The sequence below is a fragment of the Cydia amplana genome, chromosome 6 (assembly GCF_948474715.1).
Source record: "Cydia amplana chromosome 6, ilCydAmpl1.1, whole genome shotgun sequence".
Lineage (NCBI taxonomy): Eukaryota > Metazoa > Arthropoda > Insecta > Lepidoptera > Tortricidae > Cydia > Cydia amplana.
The window spans coordinates 7314177-7333226 of record NC_086074.1 but is presented as its reverse complement, the minus strand read 5'-3'; the positions used below and the strand labels follow the sequence as shown (position 1 = coordinate 7333226).

Here is a 19050-nt window from a genome sequence, read left to right as displayed (position 1 = left end):
AGAGGCTCAAAGACGCGTATTTGCACGGTAATTTATTGCTGAAAGGAAAATGGAGATCAAAGGATATCAGCGCATAAAACAATCGGATACATATATTAGATAAAATTATATAGCGACCAGGAGGCCGATTCTGATGTAACAGTTTGTCGCGGCTTCGATCTTGTTTTGACACGACCTTGACTATCGTCTTGGTGATCGCATATCACGTACGACATTATGCGTGAATCAATCAGTGTGAGTTATCTTCAAAGTCTTATCAAAACAATAACAAATTGTGAATACAGAATCGGATTAAGATCTTGTTCCTTACGATATTTTCATATTAAAACGGTTTGAAAGGCGTGCCTGGCGCCTTACTGTTCGGTTCTGATCAAGGCTCGGAAAAACGCCCGTCATTTTGAAAACAAATCATAATTTATGATCCATTTACGAGTCGAAAATGTTCGTTTACGGTCTACGGATGTCATTGGGGCATATTTAATCGTTGACATTGGTATAAAGAAGTCTGTGTTGTACGTTTTCAAAATGACGGGCGTTTTCCGAGCCATGGTGCTGATAAATACACATTCACAGAACAAAGCCTTATAACTAAACCACCCCATATTCAGCTAGGAAACAAATCAAAGGACAAGGTTCACGATGACACACACGATAGGCGTGACGTTCAAAGGGTTACAAATTTGATAATATTCCTGCGTTAGTACTCCGCGGGTGTCATTCTCAATCCCTAACAACGTTTGTCCTAAAGTCACTTGCCCTAACTGGTATGTCCTAATGGGCACATGCCCTAAGGATCAATTGTCATAACGATTATTTTCCAGAATGTAAGGTTCTGAAAATTGGTTAGGTTTTAGAACTTGCTGCCACAAAAGTGGATTAGGTTAGGGTTAGAACTGCGACCCTCGCAAAAAATAAAATATGCTTAATAACATTAGGATAAGTAATCAATAATTAGGGAAACCAAAATTAGGGTTTTTAGTGTTAGATCAACTGATCATTATGACAAACAATATTAGGGAATGCAAAGATAGGAAAAAAGACTTTAGGGATTCAGATATAGATCCGTACTCCGCTGACCTATCATAATTTCTTGCTCAACGTCAAACCATAATTGGCATAAGATTGACGAAAATAAAGACACTCAGACTTTATTATGCTAATGACGAACGTGCCTCTCAATTTCAGTTTGGCATCAACGCGGCATTACCGGAAAATTGTTTCTTGATTACATAATTGTTTTTCAAACAAAAGCCGCCTATCGTCGCTTTAATAGAGACTATAGGTCCCTGTTCCGAGACAACATTTATTCGTACTACGGGAATCCGAGTAATTCTACTCCTTTTAAACAGATTTTATCATTATAAGATCGCTATCTTCTAACTAGCAAGAAGTTATGTCAACAATTTTCTTTTAGTGCCTTGTATTTTATAGAATTAAATAAATAATACGAGTAAACCCCAGCAGAGAGCCGAGTGTCGCCTTACTTAGAAAGACGTTAAGAAGAGTATGTCTAAAGTAGTAGATACGACTCCTTCGAGTTAAATGTCAAGGTAGGGCATTGCTGTTGTTAAAGAATTTAATTAAGTACTTACTTAGTAATAAAATGATAAAATAGTTTCTCTTTAATCCTTATGTTATTTAGTTGCTAGGCGCCATGGGTCACACTTCTCAGTAGTCGTTTAATTGAGAAAGGATGTGGAAAAGACCCTTACGCCAATTTAATGATCCTTTATCTTTAAATGCTGGTCAATAGGTACCTATTTATTTAGATTTTATTGTAATACATAATTACATAAAATAAAATAAGGTATTGCGGCCCTTAAATTGTACCAATTTATTAAAGACAAAACATATTTTTCATATGAAATAAGTATGAATTCAGATGACTCAGATCTAAATATAATAAATTAATAACAGGGACAATGTATTAAATAAAGATAGGCAGTCATCAAAATGTCCCTTATCGATCACCAAGGATCTGTTTAGCTTTTAAAAGGTTTATTGTAAGAGCATTTCTTGATGTGTATACATATTATTGAGCGGCATCGTCTTTTAGACTAAGCTCGTTAAATAAAGATTTAAAAAAAAAACAATAATCACCATCATCATATAAAGCGTATGACCTCTGTAACCGTAGCACCATATTTTTTTAAATTGATTCTCCCATCGGAACCTGCGGGGAGCCATCACCAATGATATGTGTGCCAACAGGAAGTTCGGTGAGAATTACATCGAAGAAGGTGGCATCGTGTGGTGAAGAATATGATGCGAGGAAAGTGCACTAAATAAAACATCATCATCATCTTCCTCGGGTTGTCCCGGCACAGCATTTTGCCACGGCTCATGGGACCCTGGGGTCCGCTTGGCAACTAATCCCAGTAATTGGCGTGGGCACTAGTTTTTACGAAAGCGACTGCCATCTGACCTTCCAACCCAGAGGGTAAACTAGGCCCGTATTGGGATAGGTCCAGTTTCCTCACGATGTTTTCCTTCACGGAAAAGCGACTGCTGGTAATTATCAAACGATATTTCGTCCATAAGTTCCGAAAAACTCATTGGTACGAGCCGGGGTTCGAACCCGCGACCTCCGGATTGCAAGTCGCACGCTCTTACCGCTAGGCCACCAGCGCTTCACTGAATAAAACATATTGTACCTATATACATAATTATGTAACTTAGTGTTGTTAATACGATATATTAATAGCTTCCTGCGACTTTTTCTCATGAAAGGATAATGATGATGAATGATAAAAACAATTATATGTCCTACCTCGGTCTTCCATCTAAATCGGATCAACGGTAAGCGTTAAAAAGTAACAGACAGACATGCACGGTTACTTTGGCATTTATAATATATAATATATTTAATTATTTATTTATTAATATAAATATAATTATAATATAAGTCCTTAACTTTAACGAACAACCTTTCTCAGGTTTAGGTGAGACTCTAGGTACATAAAGATTGATATTCTGTCTTATTAGCTAATCTCTGATAATATGAACGTCTGCCTCGAAATGTGAAAAGCTACTCTACATAAAGATTGATAGTATTTCTTCGTAGCTGATCTCTGATAATAGAAACATCTGCTGCGAAATGTGAAAAGCGTACGACGCGCGCGCGGGTTTTCTTTTTATTTCCTAGAACAGAACAAGTTTCTTCGCGTCTTTATTGTTTTGTACTTGGTACTTTACCGGCTTTGCACTTTTCTGCTTGCTGTGTTCTTGTTGGTAAACTTGTAAGTTAATATGATTACATATACATATACGGAACGACATATTCGGTTCTTCATATTTTATTTCGTTTGTATAATTTAATTAATATATTATGTATGTCATTCAGGTCTTGGTTATTTTATGGTACTAAAACACATACATTCTTAACTCGACAATATCATAATTTTCAACATATAAGCGCGAGTGAGATGCACTAATAATAATAATTTATGATATATATTGAGTATTTATTTATTTTAGGTTATATTTATATATGTACGCTTTATTTTTATTTAATTAAGTATTTCTATTTATGTTTATATATATTATTTGTAGCAATGTGTATTCAAAACTTGCATTTAATTTAATTTTAGTGATTGTACACTATGTTTCTCGTGTTTTTATTTCCATGTGCAATAAAGTATATACATACACTAATAATAATATGACATCGTTTATTTGTTTGCCGTTCCCATTGGGCACGCGCTGGCGCGGCCGGTTACAACGTCCGGTGTGACGTCATTCACGATACTTTTAACTTAGAAACACAAAGTTGCGTTATGCGAATACGAGTCATCATAAGATATGCATTAGAGATGCTCCGAATAGTGGTTTTGGCCGAATACCGAATACCTAATATTCGGCCCCTCACTCGGCCGAAGCGCCGAATATGCGGCGACCGAATATTCGGCATGACATGCGAACATTTTGAGTCACAAATCAAAAAATCAAAAATAAATAACTCTTCACTTTACTACAAGATGTAAACCATCCGTTATGAAAACATCAAAAGAAATCAGATAACGCTTCTGATTTCGTTATATTCGCTACATACCTACGTTTTGTTTGGCACCCTTTTGACTGCCGCTCTAGAAAAATTGCATCACTCGTTTTCGGTTTGGAATTTGAGGTTAGCCTCCGTATAGTCAGTGCGGAAAGAGAAGAGCCGTGGAATGTATTGGGCCCCATCAATGATTTATAACTTAAGATAGGTTATAGGCGTTCCAAAATTGAAGCGCTTACCTTGTGACAAATTGGACAAGTTGCCTTTAGTCGCGGCTGGACAAGCGAGAAATGTGCACGTGCTAACGAGCTCCCGCACACCGAAAGAGAAAGAGACGACCTTATTTTTAACAACGAGTGTGACAAAGATGGATGGAATGAGAAAATTAATCAAAAATAACAGATTTCTTCGTAGGCACAGAAATAAATATGGAAGTATTTTTTGTGCTCCTCAAGTATGAGTATAACCTATCTATGGTTATATAATATCATTGGGCCCCATACATTCCACGACTCTTCTCTTTCCGCACAGAGTCTATCTACCGTACGTTCAGTCATAAAATAAATTAGTCTTCTTTTTACACGACTGCCCAAAAAAAGGAGTGTATTGTTTTTACTTAGCTTCTTAATAAAAAAAAGTAAGTACGACACTAAATAAAAAGTGCATACCTACAGCATGACCACCAACGAACTGCAAATTTGTCCCATTTCCCGAGGTAATCACTAACATAGTATAAAACAAAGTCGCTTTCCTGTCTGTCTGTCTGTCTGTATGCTTTTAGATCTTTAAAACTACGCAACAGATTTTGATGCGGTTTTTTAATAGATATAGTGATTAAAGAGGAAGGTTTCTGTATAATTTGTTAACCCGTGCGAAGCCGGGGCGGGTCGCTAGTTTATTATATAGAACGACGCTTAAACATAAATTAGAAGAGACGAGACAGACATATTAAATTATAAATCTACTCAGATCGAAATTCTCGACGTCAGCATTTAAATCGCAGTTAAATAAACAAATTGCGTACTTTTTTTTAAATTAAATTTTATGACAATTAAAGACATTTTTATGGTCCCGCGGCCAAAATTAGACAGGTAAAATTTATGAAGTCAAGTCCTTCTAGTATTTTATGTAGTGATTAATGAATAATTAACATAATTTTGCATGTAAAGACATTAAAATACTTTGTAGGCAAGTACTTAATTTTTTTTGCGCAGCACGTGAATAATTATATTTGGGTTTATGGTACTTCGAATTAGTGTTGAGTCGCTCACTCGTGAGGCACCTCATTTGTACCACTCATTTTGTTAATTTGTCGCAGTACTTCGTACCGCAAAAATGTCTTACTTCACTCCTCTATTCATTTTACTTAATTCTAAAATTATCTTTCTCCTAAAAGTTCTATTCTTAACCTCCAGAATTGCACTCCAATTAAATGTTACTATTTATTTATTTATAAAGGAAGTGATGAATACATCAATATGTATATACATTAAATATTTTTGTCGCCGTTGGAATTAATGGAATAGTCGACGCTGAAAATATGCTAGTACCTCACCTCATTTGAAGTAAGACATTGTAACACCTCATTTTAGAAAATGAGGTACTCATACAAACTCATTCGAAATTGATGTCCTACCCATCACTACTTCGAATTTAAAAGCGTTTAATGTTTTTTTTTATTATACCTACTTACCTATATTTTTTAGGCTGGCTATATTATACAAAAGTGAGTCGTAGGCGTGGTAGTTTAGTAAATGACTGAAAGTACTTTATTGATATGAAACAGCTGTTGCAGGGTCATTGAGGTCATGAGGTCGTTATACTGTAGGATTTGTTGTTAGATTAGTCTGATGACCTGACTCGATCGAAAGGTAGGTCGTGTAAAGCAACTGCTAGTTAAATTCGAAATTGTTTCGAACTAGACTTTTTAGTTTTACTTAGAACGAGTCTTTATGATAAGCGTAATATGTCTAAAGCAGGGCTTGTTAACGTTACCAATTCACATTATAAAGTAACGTTACTTAACGTTAAAATCATAAAAATACCTTATTACCGGTAGTAAATGGTAACGATACTTGATAACTTAACATTATTATAACGTTAGCTAGTTAACGTTAATTTTACCGGTAATTTTACTTTTTATTGCAGGGCTTGTTAACGTTACCCAATTCACATTATAAACTAACGTTACCAAACTAACGTTAACACTATCATTCTTTAAGCTGATATTTGCTTGTAATTTCATACACAATTTTAAGGCCAGTAGACCTTATTGACCATAAATACGGCAGGGCTTCTGTCAAATTGAAATAGAATCAGTCAAAATACATTAAAGATAATTATGTACGTTAGTAAAACTCAACTTTAATTCTAGTAGTTAGAGTTCATAGTCTTTTGCCATAATTCTTTATGTTTATCAAATGAAAGAGGTGGTATTCTACGTGTTTAAGATCTTTGTCCAATATGCATCGCGTCTCACTCTCTCATTAAGCAAAATGTGAGACGCAAATACACATTGGACCGAGATTGGACAGACAGAATACCACCCGGCTGTGTCGGAATATATTTGCCAAAATAAGAAGGTTGCAAAACGTCATAAATTAGTTTTTAAATATGATGGTATAGCTAATTCGTTACTCGGTCGGTTTGTATTAGGTAGAGGCGTCTTTGATATAATATACGTCGAAGATTATATAGGTTGGATAATGTCTTGATTTATTTTGTGAAATATGGAGGTGTTGCTGAAATGTAATTTAGTCGGATTATATTAAATGAGACTCCTATTTATTGATGTTACTGCTTGCTTGTAAAAATGATTCAATTAAATTCGATTCGATAAAAGATAATTATGTAGGTACGTTAGTAAAACTAAACTTTAATTCTAGTAGTTAGAGTTCATAGTCTTATGTCATTATTCTTTATGTTAATCTAGAATGGTGAAACTTAAATTCTTATTTTAGACATTATTACATGCAATGTGAAATAATAATAATGTCCTAATTTAATGTGATAGGTTGTTCTGCGTGTGATTCTGAAGAGGAACGAAATTTTTATTATTTTTGCGCTACGACGCACGGTTTAGGAAATCCAGCCCTATAAAGATTTTTCTTTCCTTTTTTTTCTTCTATTTATTAGTTTTTTTCTTTTCTTGTGTTTTTTAAATGTTATTAAGGGGTTTCCTAAAGGGGAACGAAAGTTTGATTACTTTTGCGCTACGACATACGGTTTAGGACACTTTAGGAGATACAGCATTATAAAGTTTTTTTTTTCTTCTTTTTTTTAATATTAATTAGGGGTTTCGTACAGAGGAACGAACATTTTATTATTTTTGCGCAACGACGCAAAGTTTAGGAGATACAGCCCTATCAATATTTTTCTTTCTTTTTTTTTCTTTTTTTGTGTTTTTTAAATATGACTTAGGAGTTTTATAATGGGGAATGAATATTTGATTATTTTTGCGCTACGACGTACGGTTTAGGATATACAGCCCTATAAAGATGAAAAAAATAAATAAATCGTACCATAAACCAAATACTGCCTATATTTTTTTTAAAGTGGTAACACACCATCGCACCGCACCGCGACCCTAGAGCGTCGCACCCATAGGTGAGAGCGAGAAAGAGAAACAGATATCTCTTTCTCGATCTCACCCATGGGTGCGACGCTCCGAGGCCGCGGCGCGGTGCGACAGTGTGTTATCACTTTAATGGCTGAATGCCACGAAGGTGTGTCACAAATATCTGTGAAATGGAAATTAAAAAAAAGCAGCCAAGTGCGAGTCGGACTCGCCCATGAAGAGTTCCGTAACAGCAAGTAACATAATAAAATTGCGGTTTACGATTTATGACGTATTAAAAAATACTACTTACTAGATCTCGTTCAAACCAATTTTCGGTGGAAGTTTGCATGGTAATGTAATTTTTTTTACTTTTAACATTCTTTTATTTTAGAAGTTACAGGGGGGGAGGGGGGACACACATTTTACCACTTTGGAAGTGTCTCTCGCGCAAACTATTTAGTTTAGAAAAAAAATGATATTAGAAACCTCATTATCATTTTTGAAGACCTATTCATAGATACCGCACACGTACATGGGTTTGATGAAAAAAAAATTTGAGTGCAGTTCTAAGACTTCTAATTATGGAGAACCCCCAAAATTTATTGTTTTTTTTTTCTATTTTTGTGTGAAAATCTTAATGCGGTTCTCAGAATACATCTACTTACCAAGTTTCAACCGTATAGTTCTTATAGTTTCGGAAAAAAGTGGCTGTGACGTACGGACGGACAGACAGACATGACGAATCCATAAGGGTTAGTTTTTTGCCATTTGGCTACGGAACCCTAAAAACGAATAAAAAAAAGAAGAAAAAGACAGAAAAATCTTTATAGGGCTGGATCTCCTAAACAGTGCCCCGTAGCGCAACAATAATAAAATTTTCGTTCCTCTTCAGAACCACACGCACTGAACAACCTATCGTATCACTCCCTGAAACGTATAAAACGACATCCATGACGACTTTTATGACATACTGCATGGTCGCCATCTTGGATTCCAAAATGGTCATTTTCGAAATCTGCACACCTGATTCAAATAAGGTGCATCTATATCTATTAAGCCAACATCAACAACATATCTACTATCGAAATGTACTTTTGATAGTAGTAGTACGAAATGTAATCTGAAAGGAATCAAGTAATACATTCCTGTAATGAGGAATCGACATTGATTCCAATTACTAGTAATTGTAATATTAGAAAAGGTGATTCCTGATTCCTTTGATTGTGTGGATCATGGAACGCTCATTTTGAAATTAGAACACTATGGTCTGTCAGAAAATGCCCTAAACTTTATGTCTTCTTACCTTAGCAATAGAACACAAACAGTTGTTGTAAACAAAACCCAGTCTAGCGGAGCTGTAGTCCAATTAGGAGTGCCGCAAGGCTCTATTTTGGGTCCATTCCTGTTTTTGGTTTATATAAATGATTTGCCATGTATAGTAGAAAATCTTTGTGAAATAGTTCTTTTTGCTGATGACACATCATTACTTTTTAAGGTTGATCGGAAATCTACCGATTATAGTGTAATTAACAGCACACTCGTTAATGTACTTAACTGGTTTACTATGAACAATTTGCTTCTTAATGCTAAGAAAACCAAATGTATTAGATTTTCTTTGCCGAATGTTAAACCAGTCGATACTAAAATACTTTTGAATAATGAATGCTTAGAGATGGTAGATAAAGCTCTGTTTCTTGGTTTAACATTGGACAAAAATCTACAATGGAGTCCTCATATCGGAACACTAGCTAACAAATTAAGTTCGGCCGCTTACGCCGTGAGGAGAATTAGACAACTGACTAATGTTGAAACAGCTCGCCTTGTTTATTATAGTTATTTTCATAGTGTAATGTCATATGGTATTCTGGTTTGGGGCAAAGCAGCTGACATACAGACTATATTTGTCTTACAAAAGAGAGCCATTCGTTCTATATATAACTTAAGAGCGCGTGAATCATTAAGAGAACTTTTCAAAGAAATTAATATTTTAAGTGTAGCTTCCCAATACATATATGATAGTATTATTTATGTTATTAAGAATCTAGACTCCTTCACTAAGAATTCTGATGTCCATAACTTTAACACTAGAAATAGAAATAAGCTTGCTATCAGAAAGTTTCGTGTCCGTAAAGTACAAAAGTCATTCGTTGGGCAATGCATTCATTTTTATAACAAGTTACCTGAGAATGCTTTAAGATTACCCTTTCCAGCTCTTAAGAATTACTTAAAAAAGTCATTGATGTTAAAAGCTTATTACAGAGTCGAGGACTACTTGACAGACAAACATGCATGGTCCAAACCAGAAACTAACTAATAAAAAGTAGTAGCAATTAAAAACATTGTATTATGTATAGAGTTATAGGTGACACAGCTCAGGTAAGCAGGAAAGCACATCAAATATTATATGTTGGTAATTAATAATAATCAATCAGATTTATATAATATGTTTTCCCATTTCTTTTAATAACTTTATTTTCTTTTCCTTTTGTAAGAATTTGATATGTTTTCTGAAAGAGCTACGATTTTGTATGATTCCATGTACATATGTATATTTTCTAAATCAAATTTCTATTACACCTTATGTGTATAATTGCATGAATTCTTTAGTAATTTAAATTGTATTTTTTCCCTTATTTTCTCGTAATGCATGTTAATTATAAGATGTAATTATTTTTGAAAAGATGTGTCCCGCCGAGTTTGTTGCCGGTCCCATATTGGGATACCCTCCTCCAATTGAGGGGGGATTTAAATCTTCTCGGGGCAGAGGTGTAGGGTTGGAGCCGGTCTACCTAGCTTTATTTGACGTTCATAAGCGCATTGTAATTATGCCTACTTGAATAAACTATCTTTTATCTTATCTTATCTTATCTTATCTTAAATGGAAGTGTACTTAGTAATTCGGTATTGTTAAATTACAAAGTAATCTGGGAATCGGTAATCAGATTACAAAGTAATTTCGAGTAATCGTGGAACCAGGAATCAATTACGAAATGCCCAGCTCTGCTTGAGAGTGAATGAACATTCGCTCGATTGTCAACGATGATGGCATCTATCTGTGAATCAAACGGTAAATAAGCAGCTGTTAACGTTACCTACTAACGTTAATAATGGTGTATCGATACCTTTGACTTAACGTTAGCTCAAATTGACAGCTGCTAACGTTACCATTTTGTTACCGGTAAAGAGTAGTATAACTAACGGTACCTGGTCTAACGTTAGTTAGAACTTAACGTTAAATCTGTCACCTTGTGGTAACGATACCAACTTTTTAACGGTATTTAAAGCCCTGGTCTAAAGTCCAGTTGCAAAGGTTTCGATCAAAACGAACATTCCATTATTTAGCATATAAAAGTCCATAGAAGCTCTTATGTACTGATGGAGACTCGAAAGTGTCGAAACATGGCCGTATTCGTGTAATGTTTCCAAGAGATCCCTGCGGTACGATAACGATAAAGGTCAGAGAGATTTTCCAAGATTGTAACATTAACACACAAAACTCAGTAAGATGAATGTTGAAAACTTTACAACTATCAACATGTACGCAAAATGCCCTTTTCACACCACCTATTCGGAAAAGAGCTTTTTCTTCCCTGCTAGGCGGGATCAAAGTGGCACTTTTCCTCCCTGCTAGAAGGGATCAAAGTAACACTTTTCTGTTCTAGCACACTATTTTTAAATTTTTTGCACATTATTTTTTTTAGCTTAAATAATCTGTTTAAGCATCAGATTGTGTCAACACTAAGATATTTTATTTTCCTCATAGTTGATGTGAAAAGCAGTATGTCACACGGTATCAAAATTATTTCGTCTTGGGCGTTAACATACATTGGGAAATATATCATTTTGATCCCTTGTAACACAAACTACGTACTATTAAATCATTGCACACATTAAAATACCAATATCAGTTTTAAACACAGAGGATGATTGATGCTTTTCATTTACTACACGAGAGCTGAAAATTGTTCAGTGTACGTAATATATGCGCTTTATGGTCCTGCGCAGCTCTCATTCATCATGCGAAATTAAATATTTTGCATTTATGTAATATGTTGATGTGATGCGTTGTCCTCTTTTACATACCTATGCTGCGCTGTTTATTGTAAAATGAATGTTTTTTCCATTAAACAAAATATGTTATGGCATAAAATTGAGAGTACAGGAACACAGAAATATCTACTTGGGGCCCCCAAATAGCTTTCAAATGAAGAAAAAAACACTACTGCTTAGGTTTCACACAGTTGTACCCTCTTTTTATTTTAGGTATGTAATTTATATTTAAAAACAGTGGATCAAATTAAGATATGAAAAATTTGATGTTTATTACGGAATAATTGAATATCTATTAGTCAATGCACCTATAGCTTTTGATAAGCTTTAAAATGAAAATAATATGCATATCTTACAGAAGTTATATGAGGTTTCTTACAAATTTCCTTTCCGTTAGCAACAATGTTTCAATAAGGATACCGACGCTGAATACTCGTTTCACTAGAGAATTGGATTTCGCACACAGAAACAAAAGCAAAAGGATGGTTCGGATAGAAACAAGTAAATAATAAAGATAGTAAATTTCCGCAAGATCGTGTTTATTGTTGAGGTAAACTTGTCAAAGGCACAATGAAACCCATATAACGGGTCGATGATAACATGAGCGAAGAATGAAAGGATTAAATAAGTATCCTTCAACCGCTCACAAATAAAAATTGGCCAAGATAAATGCAATTTTGATTTGTCAAAGAAATATTCATGATACAATGAAATGGAATGCCTTTTTATAGGTCTCTGGGCGGCTGAAGGTTACAGAGTAGAAATACAATTTATTACAGATTTAATTAGAGGTCAAATTATTTTACAAAATAAACACAAAATATAACAATCTTAATTATAAAACACACACACACACACACACACACACACACACGCACACACACGTACTCATATACATGCTGCCTAAATAGATAAATGTAAAATAATTTTAAGAATAAGTAGCTATGTAAAAATTAATAAATAATTATATTCGACGGTGGAAAGGAAGAACCACTTAAGCGACATTTTGGTCGAAAATGAGTTATAAATATCATTGGAATCAGCGTTTTTTTCTGCGTCGTTTGAATTGGGTTTCACGGCGATCCGATGACTTATATGTCGCTTAAAGTAATTCACGAATGAGGTCTGGATTTGAAAAACCACCCCTTATGCGACACACAATTTGAATAAAATATTATCTGTGTCACTTAAAACCTACTCCAATATTACCACAGTCGTATAAATTATTTTTAAAAAGAGTTCGTTTCCGATGTAATGTCCCTTAATTGATTATTCCGGGCACATATATCTTGAATTCTGTACTTAAGTGGTTCTTCAAAACTGCTTAATAAAACGATTGTCGGTTAAATGAATGTTACGAAGAATTACGTTGTTATTTAATTGCTTTAAGCGACACTCCTTACCGCGGCCGAACCTGTCGCTTAAAGTATACTTTATAAATGTGATACGTCGGTTAAGTGGAGATGGTATGATAACGGTTAAAGTGTTGCTCTAATCTATTTGATGTCGGTACAGTGAACAATTTTTGGCGCGAATTTCACGCGAATGGTGCTTTACTTATACAATGGAATGCAGTGGGTCGCTTCAGTCAGCGACGAACACCGGAGTGCGGCGGTTGTGTCGCCGATCGCTGCCTGATTCGACTAGGTATGTACGACATCTAACGTAAAATTTGTTTTATTATTAAGTTTTAGCTGTGTTTTAATTATCGTAGTGATTATATGAGACTAAAGTTCCATTATGTATACCTTTCTTTGAAGTATAATTGAAATAAAAACGACGTATGAGGATGGTTTTGTGCATATATTATACATTTTGTGTGCGATTAAGGTGGATTACAGCACAAACGTATTCTTAGGCGACGATATTTGTTTTCAAGTCCGAAGTATACCTTATAAATTGTTCATGATATTATGCTTATGTACAATAATTACCACACAAGTAATGTGTTGTGTTTATTATGTTCTGTTCTGTGATCTCAAAAAAGTGCATACTTAATTAAGAGTTATTTGTTAGAAGTAGATTTATTTTATTAAAATAAAAATACACGTTAATTTCGTATCAGTATTTTATTTTTCTCCTTAAAAAACGCACAATATAGCGTTTTTTAACCGCAAATATATTCTAAATTTTTCAATAATATGAAATAGTTTAAAAAAATATTAAAGCTAGCGTTATAATACTTATAATTCACAAAAAAGTGTCGATTTAGTTTCAAATTTCTGGTATACCACTTCAAATTGGCACGTAATAACTGTCCATACGACTGTTGCTTAATTGAATATCTTAGAGACAAGTTAAAGAAGGTAAGTGGCTTCAGTGAGTTTTATAGTACTATGATGATGTCGCTTAAATGGTTCTTCCGGGAATATTTTGAGGACCTTTTCAATTAAGCGACAACATTTTCAGGATCCTGTAAGATTTTGGGGTAAATGTTTATTTCATAAAATAGAGAAAAATTAAATAAGATTATCGTCTTAAGAACTCATTTACCTATTTCAAATAGGAAAAAAGTTATGATTTTTTTTCTCAAAAAGAAAACTTTGAAACACTCTCCTGTACAATTCACTAAATGTCGCTTAAGGGGTTCTTCCTTTCCACCGTCGATATTTATTAATTACAAAATCAAATAATGTAAACATTTTCAACTTTGTACAATTGACCAATTTGTTAATTCATTATAGAATTTATAATGTTAAACTTATTAACATCTCTTAGGATAGATTTTTAAAATTGTAATCTGGAAAAGCGAGGTCTCGTAATACAGGTACTTTATACCTAATAGGAGGACTCGACCACTATGTATTTACCAACTAAGATTGAAATGAAAAAAAATATTATCTTATCTTATCTCATCTTAAGAATCATGGAGAATATCAAGATAATTATGTACCTTACAAAGAACATTAAATCGTGTGCATACGCCTTTAAATAGGTAAAAATTATGAGAAACAAAAACTATTTTGTTACAAGATGACCAGTCTTCACTATTACTAGTCTCTAGTTTGGGCGAAACATGGCTTTTATCTATCTCAGACGGATTACTCGCCGCGGGCTCAAGCATCCTTTGTCCTTCTTGGAACGTGCTGCAAGATAGGATTCTATTGGAAGCATCTATGGAAACAAACATTTTTATAGAAATAATTGTAGTAACACTTCGAATTGATCATTTGAAAGAATATCTAAATAAATTAATCCCACCAAAAACATTTTCATGTAAAATGTTGCCAAGACGAAACCATAAGGCTCGCACTGACAAAAAGTTATCAAAACTCTTGTAGAGCCAAGCTTCTAACTCTACAAGCCCTAACTCCACAAACTCTACACCTTAGTCAAAATATGTGGCTTGATCGTTTCGCTACTGTCACATGGACGTAAGGTGAAAAATGTATTCACTATTCATTATTTTTTATAATACAATAGTTCTTGGAGTAACGAAACGGCCAAGCCACATATTTTGACTAAGGTGTAGAGTTTGTGAAGTTAGGGCTTGTAGAGTTAGAAGCTTGGCTCTACAAGAGATTTGATAACTTTTTGTCAGTGCGAGCCTTATGGTTTCGTCTTGGCAACATTTTACATGAAAATGTTTTTGGTGGGATTTCACTTCTTTTTGTAAGTTGCTTCCATCCCCTAATTTAAAGTGTTGCGCGTGTGATTTAAGGACCTACTATTAAAAATCCTGAAATACGTACCTCGGGGCATCTTTTATACAATCTGTTTTTTACTGATTCCCCATACAAACTTCAACCCTCTTTTTCCCCTAACGCCCTTTTTCACCCCCTTTTCACCCTTACGGGATGATTTTGGGGTTGAAACCTATTCTATGCCATTCCCCATTACAAAAACTATCTACATACCAAATTTCAACTAAATCGGTTCAGCGGTTATTGATTTCCCATACAAAATTCCACCCCCTTAGGGGCAAAAAATTTCAAGTTTTTGAATTTTTTTGTTGTTTGTGTACTAATACTATCTTACATACCAAATTTCAGCTTCCTAGGACTTCAGGAAGTACCCTAGAGGTTTTGATGATCAACAGTGAGTGAGTGAGTCAGTGACGAAATCGGGGTTTTTTAGATATGAATAAAATCTTAAGTATAAGAGCTATGCAATTGAAATTGTTTATGCTTAATAAGTCCACTATTGACATCATATCCCGAGAATTTTGTTTATCTGGTATAATCCAAACCCAAGTTATGAGGGTTCAAAAAAACGACGAAGCGCTTCGAGAAAAGGTAAGATAGGTTGGTCGGACTAAAATAATATAACTTAATTACTTAATAAAATTATGTTGTGACGTTAACAATAACTAAAACCAACTATAACCTTTACCTTACCTTAAGTAATTTTTTTATTTTTAAACTAAGTAGCAGCTCTCAAAATACACTACGTTACTAATATTGTTGACGACTTGCAATCTTATACAATCCATCTAGCAGGTAAGTGACAAATAAATAAATCTACTGTATCGTCAAAAACCGGCCAAGTGCGAGTCGGACTCGCGCGCGGAGGGTTCCGCACCATCAACAAAAAATAGAGCAAAACAAGCAAAAAAACGGTCACCCATCCAAGTACTGACCCCGCCCGACGTTGCTTAACTTCGGTCAAAAATCACGTTTGTTGTATGGGAGCCCCACTTAAATCTTTATTTTATTCTGTTTTTAGTACCTATTTGTTGCTATAGCGGCAACAGAAATACATCATCTGTGAAAATTTCAACTGTCTAGCTATCACGGTTCGTGAGATACAGCCTGGTGACAGACGGACGGACGGACAGCGGTGTCTTAGTAATAGGGTCCCGTTTTTAGGGTTCCGTAGCCAAATGGCAAAAAACGGAACCCTTATAGATTCGTCATGTCTGTCTGTCTGTCTGTCTGTCCGTCTGTCCATCTGTCCGTCTGTCCGTCTGTCTGTCCGTCCGTATGTCACAGCCACTTTTCTCCGAAACTATAAGAACTATACTGTTGAAACTTGGTAAGTAGATGTATTCTGTGAACCGCATTAAGATTTTCACACAAAAATAGAAAAAAAACAATAAATTTTTGGGGTTCCCCATACTTCGAACTGAAACTCAAAAATTTTTTTTTCATCAAACCCATACGTGTGGGGTATCTATGGATAGGTATTCAAAAATGATATTGAGGTTTCTAATATCATTTTTTTCTAAACTGAATAGTTTGCGCGAGAGACACTTCCAAAGTGGTAAAATGTGTGTCCCCCCCCCCCCTGTAACTTCTAAAATAAGAGAATGATAAAACTAAAAAAAATATATGATGTACATTACCATGTAAACTTCCACCGAAAATTGGTTTGAACGAGATCTAGTAAGTAGTTTTTTTTATACGTCATTAATCGCCTAAATACGGAACCCTTCATGGGCGAGTCCGACTCGCACTTGGCCGCTTTTTACCCTTTGGGTACGGAACCCTAAAAAGCTCTAAAAGTGATAGGTACTGGTTCGCCCTATCGTTTTACTCGCCTGAAAGCATTAGGAACAACGTCCAGGTTGCCTAGCAGCCCCAGGTAAACATTTGCCGACTACCGCTTTTCATTGACCCGTAAAATAAGTAGGATAAGTAAACAGCGGGGTAGATAGACGTGACGTCATGATGGCCGAGCCATGCCTTTTACAAAATAAGTCGGAAGTTAAACTCAGCGGAGTGTTAGCGGAGGTCTCCGTTTCAACTTATGCAAAAATGCTGTCGTCTGTCCGAATGTTCTCCTCTACAGGTCGCATTTCTCAACCGATTCTCGTGAAATTTAGTGAGCAGGTTCAATAATTAAATATATTTTTCACTTCCAATTCTCGTAAAGTTTGATTTTAAGTCGTGCATAGACGACATAAAGTCGCTTTTTAAGCTCTAGTCTAGTGCATAAATAAAAACTGTTGAAGTACAATTGCCCAGTGGGGAGCCAAGTAACTAAGCACATTATACGGTATCAAGCACTCCGTAAATTTTCTGCTGTCTAGGTATAAGCTCCATAGCACAAACTGTGATCAAGGCCGAAGGACACATCACGTTGCGTGTCAATAGACACCCTTCACCACCATTTAGCCCCCTCGCTAGGGAAATCAGGCGCTTATCTCATCTAAGGGCAAGTTTCGCGGACAAGGGCGCAAATCCCGAACTCTCCGGGGGTATTAGGATGCCAAATGTATTGAGATTTCCACTTACGCTCGGGTGAAGGTTTCGGGATGTTCAGTTTCGAGAAGTACCTAAACAAATAAATGTTTACGGTTTACGTGAATTGATCTCAATCTAATTAAAGCAGTTTCATCTTAACAGTAAAGTTGCTGTTAGATATATCATATCTCGGAAAGGCCAATTATCTTAAAAATGTCTGATTTTCAGTAGCTTCGCGCGTTTTAAGTCCAAAATATTTAATCTTAATAAAAGGCACAGTCAAGGGATTAAATATAGACACGGACAAAGTGCCAAAAAGATGTGCACAATACCATAATGTACGATGGGATCGTGTATACATATTTTGGCCCATTGTACGTATTGATATTTAATACATTACCTACCTTGACTGTACCTACGTATAGATACTTAGTCATTTCCGACAGTATTAAATACAATCATTATATTACCCGCATTATACGGGTAATACCTACTCGTATTGGCATCTTCAATTTTGCGGTGAACAGGAATTACTTACTAATTTATTTATTTTAATAGCAATAATCCTATGGCATGCGGCTTATTAGATCTTGCCACTATAATCTAAATGGTTCACTAGTAATGCCTTAAGACATCCTGCTACCCTGGATTGTAATGATGTATAATGATAAAATTAATTAATTTAACGACTCCACGGAAACTTTAAATGAAACTGTTCACCCATCTAATTCAATTACAAAAGAAAATAGCAGCTATGCAGCGAAAGTTCCACTTTCTTATTCAAATAAACCTTCAGACAGAACAAAGGCGGGCTATTCATTAAAATAATCCAGCGCAACTTGCACCAGTCCCGGTTTATGATAATACGAATCGCAACGTATGAAACACCGAGACTGTCAGCAGTTGCATGAAGATTGCCCTGATTAGAGAAGACCAGATTACAGTATCATCGTAATACAGAAAGGCTACTATCAAGTTTATATTCCTCGCCAAGCGCATGGCCTCGTGCAGTTTTAATTGCATATGTATAGTAATTTGCGCACACCATCTTGTAGGGGGAGAGCGCTGAGGTCTCGTGCCTTCAACTTTGCCTGTCATTATAATTATCTCCAGACTCCAGACTATCCGGGTAGCGACGTGTATCTGGTGTCTGAAGTTTGTGAGTAGTCCCAGCATATCGTTGACAACCGGCGCTTTTTGTGTAGGTCATGAGTCATGATTCCTCTATTACTAAAAACACCTCTCTTAGCTCTCTGTGTTCAATAAGTATTTGCATAAAGCAAGTAAGTTTTCTCACACATCATAACATACGATAA

The 19050-nt window shown here is 35.2% G+C and overlaps 1 protein-coding gene across 1 annotated transcript in view; it reads right to left on the bottom strand.

Moving 5' to 3' along the window:
- The window catches only part of LOC134648760 (ecdysone receptor), a 360109-nt gene that overhangs the window by 323007 nt on the left and 18052 nt on the right, over positions 1-19050 (bottom strand). The window lies entirely within an intron of this gene.